Genomic DNA, 9,788 nt, shown 5'->3' on the forward strand with positions numbered 1-9,788 from the left:
CATTTACCTTTGGAGAACTTCTGATGTTTTCAATGAGGATACTCTCAGTTAGATAGCAGATGCTCAGTTTTTCCAAAAAGATTCCTTGTGTATTAGAAATAGCTCCGTTTTATACATCACATTTGGCTACCAAAAAAAATCCATAAATTCAGTCCTCAAAACGCAAACTTTTTTCCAAATTAACTCCATAATATCGACTGAAAACATGGCAAACGTTGTTTAGAATCAATCCTCAAGGTGTTTTTCACATATCTCTTCATTGATACATCGTTCTTGGACACATGCTTTCTCTCCTGAATCCCAGGAGAAAATGCCCGCACCTGAAGATTACGCACAAATTTAGACAAAGGACACCGGGCGGACCTCTGGAAAATGTAGTCTCTTATGGCCAATCTTCCAATGATATGCCTACAAATACGTCACAATGCTGCTAAGACCTTGGGCGAACGACAGAAAGTGTAGGCTCATTCCTTGCGCAATCACAGCCATATAAGGAGAGAATGGAAAACAGAGCTTCAGAAATTCTGCTAATTCCTGGGTGATGCATCATCTTGGTTTCGCCTGTAGAATGAGTTCTGGGGCACTTACAGACAAAATCTTTGCAGATTCTGAAACTTCAGAGTGTTTTCTTTCCAAAACTGTCAAGAATATGCATAGTCGAGCATCTTTTCGTGACAAAATATCGCGCTTAAAACGGGAACGTTTTTTATCCAAAAATGAAATAGCGCCCCTAGAGCTCTAAGAGGTTAAACAGGTTCAGTTGATAGTAAATCACCAAGCTTGACTTTAATTAACAGGTTCAGTTGATAGTAAATCACAAAGCTTGACTTTAATAAACAGGTTAATTTGGCGCTCAGTTTGTTTACTGAAATAAGAAAAAATAAGAAATGAACTACTTTTAAAATGGAGACCAAACTCAGTGGTCTTGTCTCGGCCTTGAGAGTGAAAGGTTGGGAGTTCGATCCCCGGCCGAGTCATACCAAAGACCAAAGCCAAGGCTTGAGCCAAGGCTACTTGCTTAAATTATGAGAAGGCCCTCAATGACGCTGCCCATGCTGTCACAGAAGCCATTAAGACACAGATGTAAAGAAAGGCCCTCTATCGACCTCTATGGAGGTACTGTCCCATAGACTTTGATGGACAACTCTAGTGCCACAAAAAACGTGTTTTTAGCATGGGACTTCTATCTACCTCTATGGAGGTACTGTCCCATAGACTTTGATAGACAACTCCAGTGCCCCCAAAAAACATGTTTTAGCATGGGCCTTCTATCTACCTCTATGGATCTGTTGTCCTCATCCTGTCTCCATTAACATCTAATGTCCTGTTTTTGTTTTGTGTCCTTAAATCATCTCCAGGTACGTATTTATCCCGATGTATCAGGCTGTTACAGAGGCCTGGAGTTATTTCCTGGGGGGGGGGGAAACTCTCCGGGACGTAATAATAATAATGATTGTTTTACCACGCCATTGTAACCGTAGTAACGAAGCTCTCGAGGCGTTGTGGATCGTGTTGACCAATAGAAGTGAAAAGGTCCATCTACTGTGCGGCCTGCTTGGGGTCCAGGACACACCTACACTACACTGGGATGTAGAGCTGGACTGCAGGATGGAAACACGGCTGATCCATGGTGCTTAGATCAGAGAGAGAGAGAGAGAGGAGTGGGGGGCAGAGAGCAGGGGCACACACACACCTACACTACACTGGGATGTAGAGCTGGACTGCAGGATGGAAACACGGCTGATCCATTGTGCTTAGATCAGAGAGAGAGAGAGAGAGAGAGGAGTGGGGGGCAGAGAGCAGGGGCACACACACCTACACCACACTGGGATGTAGAGCTGGACTGCAGGATGGAAACACGGCTGATCCATGGTGCTTAGATCAGAGAGAGAGAGAGGAGTGGGGGGCAGAGAGCAGGGGCACACACACACACACACACACACACACACACACACACACACACACACACACACACACACACACACACACACTACAGACACACACACACACACACTACAGACACACACACACACTACAGACACACACACACACACTACAGACACACACACACACACACACACACTACAGACACACACACACACACACACACATAGTGGGCTAAGGAAGTTTAAACTCCCCCACAGAACCTTGACAGTATAGCTCCAGTTTATGATCCTCTAGCAGCGGTTTGAATCCCATCCACTACACAGCTGATTGGCCAGCGTTACCGAGTGTTGACATTTCTGGTGTTTCTCTCTTGGACTCAGTGGAGACAAGAAGGTTGATTCACATTTTCCTCATCAAAGCCAGTTCCTCTGCTTTTTAACAAATTATTCTCTTCTAATTTGGGAATGATTTTGATCTGGGACACTAGCTGGGTGCAGGTAATTATCAATTAGAAAACCAGCAGTACTCTGTACTTATAATAATAATATTAATAATAATAATAATGATGATCAGGTAGAGCAGAAAACCAGCAGTACTCTGTACTTATAATAATATTAATAATAATAATAATGATCAGGTAGAGCAGAAAACCAGCAGTACTCTGTACTTATAATAATATTAATAATAATAATAATGATCAGGTAGAGCAGAAAACCAGCAGTACTCTGTACTTATAATAATATTAATAATGATCAGGTAGAGCAGAAAACCAGCAGTACTCTGTACTTATAATTATATTAATAATGATTAGGTAGAGCAGAAAACCAGCAGTACTCTGTACTTATAATAATATTAATATTAATAATGATCAGGTAGAGCAGAAAACCAGCAGTACTCTGTACTTATAATAATGATCAGGTAGAGCAGAAAACCAGCAGTACTCTGTACTTATAATAATGATCAGGTAGAGCAGAAAACCAGCAGTACTCTGTACTTATAATAATGATCAGGTAGAGCAGAAAACGAGCAGTACTCTGTACTTATAATAATGATCAGGTAGAGCAGAAAACCAGCAGTACTCTGTACTTATAATAACATTAATAATAATAATAATGATCAGGTAGAGCAGAAAACCAGCAGTACTCTGTACTTATAATAATATTAATAATGATCAGGTAGAGCAGAAAACCAGCAGTACTCTGTACTTATAATAATATTAATAATAATAATAATGATCAGGTAGAGCAGAAAACCAGCAGTACTCTGTACTTATAATAATATTAATAATGATCAGGTAGAGCAGAAAACCAGCAGTACTCTGTACTTATAATTATATTAATAATGATTAGGTAGAGCAGAAAACCAGCAGTACTCTGTACTTATAATAATATTAATATTAATAATGATCAGGTAGAGCAGAAAACCAGCAGTACTCTGTACTTATAATAATGATCAGGTAGAGCAGAAAACCAGCAGTACTCTGTACTTATAATAATGATCAGGTAGAGCAGAAAACCAGCAGTACTCTGTACTTATAATAATGATCAGGTAGAGCAGAAAACGAGCAGTACTCTGTACTTATAATAATGATTAGGTAGAGCAGAAAACCAGCAGTACTCTGTACTTATAATAATATTAATATTAATAATGATCAGGTAGAGCAGAAAACCAGCAGTACTCTGTACTTATAATAATGATCAGGTAGAGCAGAAAACCAGCAGTACTCTGTACTTATAATAATGATCAGGTAGAGCAGAAAACCAGCAGTACTCTGTACTTATAATAATGATCAGGTAGAGCAGAAAACGAGCAGTACTCTGTACTTATAATAATGATCAGGTAGAGCAGAAAACCAGCAGTACTCTGTACTTATAATAATATTAATAATGATCAGGTAGAGCAGAAAACCAGCAGTACTCTGTACTTATAATAATATGAATAATAATAATAATGATCAGGTAGAGCAGAAAACCAGCAGTACTCTGTACTTATAATAATATTAATAATAATAATAATGATCAGGTAGAGCAGAAAACCAGCAGTACTCTGTACTTATAATAACATTAATAATAATAATAATGATCAGGTAGAGCAGAAAACCAGCAGTACTCTGTACTTATAATAATATTAATAATGATTAGGTAGAGCAGAAAACCAGCAGTACTCTGTACTTATAATTATATTAATAATGATTAGGTAGAGCAGAAAACCAGCAGTACTCTGTACTTATAATAATATTAATAATAATAATGATCAGGTAGAGCAGAAAACCAGCAGTACTCTGTACTTATAATAATATTAATAATGATCAGGTAGAGCAGAAAACCAGCAGTACTCTGTACTTATAATAATGATCAGGTAGAGCAGAAAACCAGCAGTACTCTGTACTTATAATAATGATCAGGTAGAGCAGAAAACCAGCAGTAGTCTGTACTTATAATAATGATCAGGTAGAGCAGAAAACCAGCAGTACTCTGTACTTATAATAATAATTCTCAAGACCGTAGGAACCTTCATTCCATTTTAATTCCGCTTTGATCAAACTTTTTTGAATCTGAGCCTGTGATAACGCCAGTTTGTTTCATAGTGGAGTCGGTACGCATTCGCCCCCCCCCCCCCCCCCCCCTAAAAAAAATAAAATAAATTGCTCCGACCCAAGTCAAGCAGTGGCTTCCTGCGACAGGACGTAAGGAGCTGCTATCCGTCACCGTGGGAACGACGTGTGGTTCGGTTCTGATCAGACGTAATTGTATCAGTATTGATTTGATTCTGTGTTGTTGTTTGTTACCAGTATGTTGACGTAGAATGATGTTTTATACGAGGTATTTTGTTTTTCCCGTTTTGACGCGTTACGGTTTTGATTCACGTAGTGTTACTACGCAGTAAGTATACAGAGTTAACTGAATTATTAAGTTTCCTTTTCGTGTACTTTGAAAATACACTACAAATACAGTACATTCTGCATGGTCACTTCACCCCTACCTACATGTACACATTACCCAGACTTACCTGTTCACCCCCCCTCCCTTCTCCCACACGCTGACTCTGTACCGTAATACCCTGTATATAGCCTCCACATTGACTCTGTACGGTACCCCCTGTATATAGTCTCCACATTGACTCTGTACCGGTACCCCCTGTATATAGCCTCCACATTGACTCTGTACCGGTACCCCCTGTATATAGCCTGCACATTGACTCTGTACCGGTACCCCCTGTATATAGCCTCCAAATTGACTCTGTACCGGTACCCCCGTATATAGCCTGCACATTGACTCTGTACCGGTACCCCCTGTATATAGCCTCCACATTGACTCTGTACCGGTACCCCCTGTATATAGCCTCCACATTGACTCTGTACCGGTACCCCCTGTATATAGCCTGCACATTGACTCTGTACCGGTACCTCCTGTATATAGCCTCCAAATTGACTCTGTACCGGTACCCCCGTATATAGCCTGCACATTGACTCTGTACCGGTACCCCCTGTATATAGCCTCCACATTGACTCTGTACCGGTACCCCCTGTATATAGCCTGCACATTGACTCTGTACCGGTACCCCCTGTATATAGTCTCCACATTGACTCTGTACCGGTACCCCCTGTATATAGCCTGCACATTGACTCTGTACCGGTACCCCCTGTATATAGCCTCCACATTGACTCTGTACCGTAATACCCTGTATATAGCCTCCACATTGACTCTGTACCGGTACCCCCTGTATATAGCCTCCACATTGACTCTGTACCGTAACACCCTGTATATAGCCTCCACATTGATTCTGTACCTGTACCCCCTGTATATAGCCTCCACATTGATTCTGTACCTGTACCCCCTGTATATAGCCTCCACATTGACTCTGTACCGGTAACCCCTGTATATAGCCTCCACATTGACTCTGTACCGGTACCCCCTGTATATAGCCTGCACATTGACTCTGAACCGGTACCCCCTGTATATAGCCTCCAAATTGACTCTGTACCGGTACCCCCGTATATAGCCTGCACATTGACTCTGTACCGGTACCCCCTGTATATAGCCTCCACATTGACTCTGTACCGGTACCCCCTGTATATAGCCTGCACATTGACTCTGTACCGTAATACCCTGTATATAGCCTCCACATTGACTCTGTACCGTAATACCCTGTATATAGCCTCCACATTGACTCTGTACCGTAACACCCTGTATATAGCCTCCACATTGACTCTGTACCGGTACACCCTGTATATAGCCTCCACATTGACTCTTTACCGTAACACCCTGTATATAGTCTCCACATTGACTCTGTACCGGTACACCCTGTATATAGCCTCCACATTGACTCTTTACCGTAACACCCTGTATATAGTCTCCACATTGACTCTGTACCGTAACACCCTGTATATAGCCTCCACACTGACTCTGTACCGTAATACCCTGTATATAGCCTCCACATTGACTCTGTACCGGTACCCCCTGTATATAGCCTCCACATTGACTCTGTACCGTAACACCCTGTATATAGCCTCCACATTGACTATGTACCGTAATACCCTGTATATAGACTCCACATTGACTCTGTACCGTAATACCCTGTGTATAGACTCCACATTGACTCTGTACCGGTACACCCTGTATATAACCTCCACATTGACTCTGTACCGTAACACCCTGTATATAGCCTCCACATTGACTCTGTACCGGTACACCCTGTATATAGCCTCCACATTGACTCTGTACCGTAATACCCTGTATATAGCCTCCACATTGACTCTGTACCGTAATACCCTGTATATAGCCTCCACATTGACTCTGTACCGTAACACCCTGTATATAGCCCCGTTGATGTTAGTCTTATTGTGTTACTTATTATAATGACTTTATATTTTAGTCTATTTGGTAAATGTATTTTCTTAACTCTTCTTTGAACTGCTCATTGAGGTCTTGTAAAGTAAAGCATTTTCACGGTAAAAGTCGACACTTGTTGTTGACAAATAAAGTTTGATTTGATTTCTCTTTCAACAGCCACATTGTCATACAAGATCTGTTACATAGATTATTTTTTTGTTTTTAAGTGACCATTTTAAATCGTCAAAATCCTACTAATTTGGATAGAATAGAAAAAAAGGTTTTACTTAATGATTTGTCTTAATTTATGTATTTATTCATGTAGTATTTAAATGATGTATATATATATATATATATATGTATAAATATAAAGACCATTGACATATTCGAATGATTAAAACAGGTCGATGTGATTCGCTATGTGTATTTTTATCTGACGTCAGTTCCCAAACCCCGCCCCGCCCCCCGCCCCTCCCCCTGCCCCTCCCCCTGCCCCTCCCCTTTAGATGGTCTTTGACCCAGAGGAGAAGAACATTTTACTAACCAAGGAGGACGAAAATAAAAAAAATCTATTGTGTTCAATACAACTCTGTCTTTATCCTCCCTGTGGGACAATTACAGGATGACAGGAGGAGTAGGAGGAGGACAAAGAGAGAGAGAGAGACAGAGAGAGAGAGAGAGAGGGAGAGAGAGAGAGAGAGAGAGGGAGGGAGAGAGAGAGACAGAGAGAGAGAGAGACAGAGAGAGAGGGAGGGAGAGAGAGAGAGAGAGAGAGAGGGAGAGAGAGAGAGAGAGGGAGGAGTTTCAGTAAGAGGGGGAGGGATATCAGAAGAGGGAGGAGTTTCAGAAAGAGGGGGAGGGATATAAGAAGAGGGAGGAGTTTCAGAAAGAGGGGGAGGGATATAAGAAGAGGGGGGTATATAAGAAAAACGGGAGACGACTGAAGAAGAGAGAGCTCAGCTGTTTTCCTTCTTTCTTATATATAGCAGAAGAGAGAAGCGAGAGGAAAAAGTGAGATGTTTAAAAAAGAGGACAGAAGAGGAAAGAGTGGAATAAGAAAGAGGACAGAGCACAGAGGAAAGAGGACAGAGCACAGAGGACAGAGGAAAGAGGACAGAGGAAAGAGGACAGAGGGAAGAGGACAGAGGACAGAGGAAAGAGGACAGAGGAAAGAGGACAGAGGAAAGAGGACCGAGGACAGGCCGGAAGGGGAACTAAGAGAGAGAGAGAGAGAGAGAGAGGGAGGAGAGATAGAAAGGAGAGAGACACAGGAGAGCAGGCCTGAAGGGGAACTAAAAGAGAGAGAGAGAGAGAGAGAGAGAGAGAGAGAGAGAGAAAGGAGAGAGACACAGGAGAGCAGGCCGGAAGGGGAACTAAGAGAGAGAGAGAGAGAGAGAGAGAGAGAGAGAGAGCGAGAGAGAGCGAGAGAGAGAGAGAGAGAGAGAGAGAGAGAGAGAGAGAGAGAGAGAGAGGGAGGAGAGATTGAAAGGAGAGAGACACAGGAGAGCAGGCCGGAAGGGGAACTGAGGGAGACGAGATCTGTTCCGCCAGGTTACGTAAGAGAGTGACACACAGCACACCCTGAAAGAGAGGGAGGAGAGGAGAGAAAGAGGAGACCAGAAGAGAGACAGAGAGAGAGAGAGAGAGGTCCTTTACTCTGAGGCTGTTTACTCTGAGGCTGTTTACTCTGAGGCTGTTTACTCTGAGGCTGTTTACTCTGATGTCCTTTACTCTGAGGCTGTTTACTCTGAGGCTGTTTACTCTGAGGTTCTTTACTCTGAGGTCCTTTACTCTGAGGTCCTTTACTCTGAGGTCCTTTACTCTGAGGTCCTTTACTCTGAGGCTGTTTACTCTGAGGCTGTTTACTCTGAGGCTGTTTACTCTGAGGCTGTTTACTCTGAGGTCCTGTACTCTGAGGCTGTTTACTCTGAGGCTGTTTACTCTGAGGCTGTTTACTCTGAGGCTGTTTACTCTGAGGCTGTTTACTCTGAGGTCCTTTACTCTGAGGCTGTTTACTCTGAGGCTGTTTACTCTGAGGCTGTTTACTCTGAGTCTGTTTACTCTGAGGCTGTTTACTCTGAGGTCCTTTACTCTGAGGCTGTTTACTCTGAGGCTGTTTACTCTGAGGCTGTTTACTCTGAGGTCCTGTACTCTGAGGCTGTTTACTCTGACGCTATTTACTCTGAGGCTGTTTACTCTGAGGTCCTTTACTCTGAGGCTGTTTACTCTGAGGCTGTTTACTCTGAGGCTGTTTACTCTGAGGCTGTTTACTCTGAGGTCCTTTACTCTGAGGCTGTTTACTCTGAGGCTGTTTACTCTGAGGCTGTTTACTCTGAGGTCCTTTACTCTGAGGCTGTTTACTCTGAGGTCCTTTACTCTGAGGCTGTTTACTCTGAGGCTGTTTACTCTGAGGCTGTTTACTCTGAGGCTGTTTACTCTGAGGTCCTGTACTCTGAGGCTGTTTACTCTGAGGCTGTTTACTCTGAGGCTGTTTACTCTGAGGCTGTTTACTCTGAGGCTGTTTACTCTGAGGTCCTTTACTCTGAGGCTGTTTACTCTGAGGCTGTTTACTCTGAGGCTGTTTACTCTGAGTCTGTTTACTCTGAGGCTGTTTACTCTGAGGTCCTTTACTCTGAGGCTGTTTACTCTGAGGCTGTTTACTCTGAGGCTGTTTACTCTGAGGTCCTGTACTCTGAGGCTGTTTACTCTGACGCTATTTACTCTGAGGCTGTTTACTCTGAGACTGTTTACTCTGAGGCTGTTTACTCTGAGGCTGTTTACTCTGAGACTGTTTACTCTGAGGTCCTTTACTCTGAGGCTGTTTGCTCTGAGGCTGTTTACTCTGAGGCTGTTTACTCTGAGGCTGTTTACTCTGAGGTCCTTTACTCTGAGGCTGTTTACTCTGAGGCTGTTTACTCTGAGGCTGTTTACTCTGAGGCTGTTTACTCTGAGGTCCTTTACTCTGAGGCTGTTTACTCTGAGGTCCTTTACTCTGAGGCTGTTTACTCTGAGGCTGTTTACTCTGAGGCTGTTTACTCTGAGGCTGTTTACTCTGAGGTCCTGTACTCT

General features: G+C 42.6%; 1 protein-coding gene across 1 annotated transcript in view; it reads left to right on the forward strand.

Annotated features, from left to right (window-relative positions):
- LOC118938358 (glutamate receptor ionotropic, NMDA 2A-like) overlaps nt 1-9,788 on the forward strand; it is a 348,126-nt gene that overhangs the window by 322,768 nt on the left and 15,570 nt on the right. The window lies entirely within an intron of this gene.

Source organism: Oncorhynchus mykiss, chromosome 13 (assembly GCF_013265735.2).
Source record: "Oncorhynchus mykiss isolate Arlee chromosome 13, USDA_OmykA_1.1, whole genome shotgun sequence".
Classification (NCBI taxonomy): domain Eukaryota; kingdom Metazoa; phylum Chordata; class Actinopteri; order Salmoniformes; family Salmonidae; genus Oncorhynchus; species Oncorhynchus mykiss.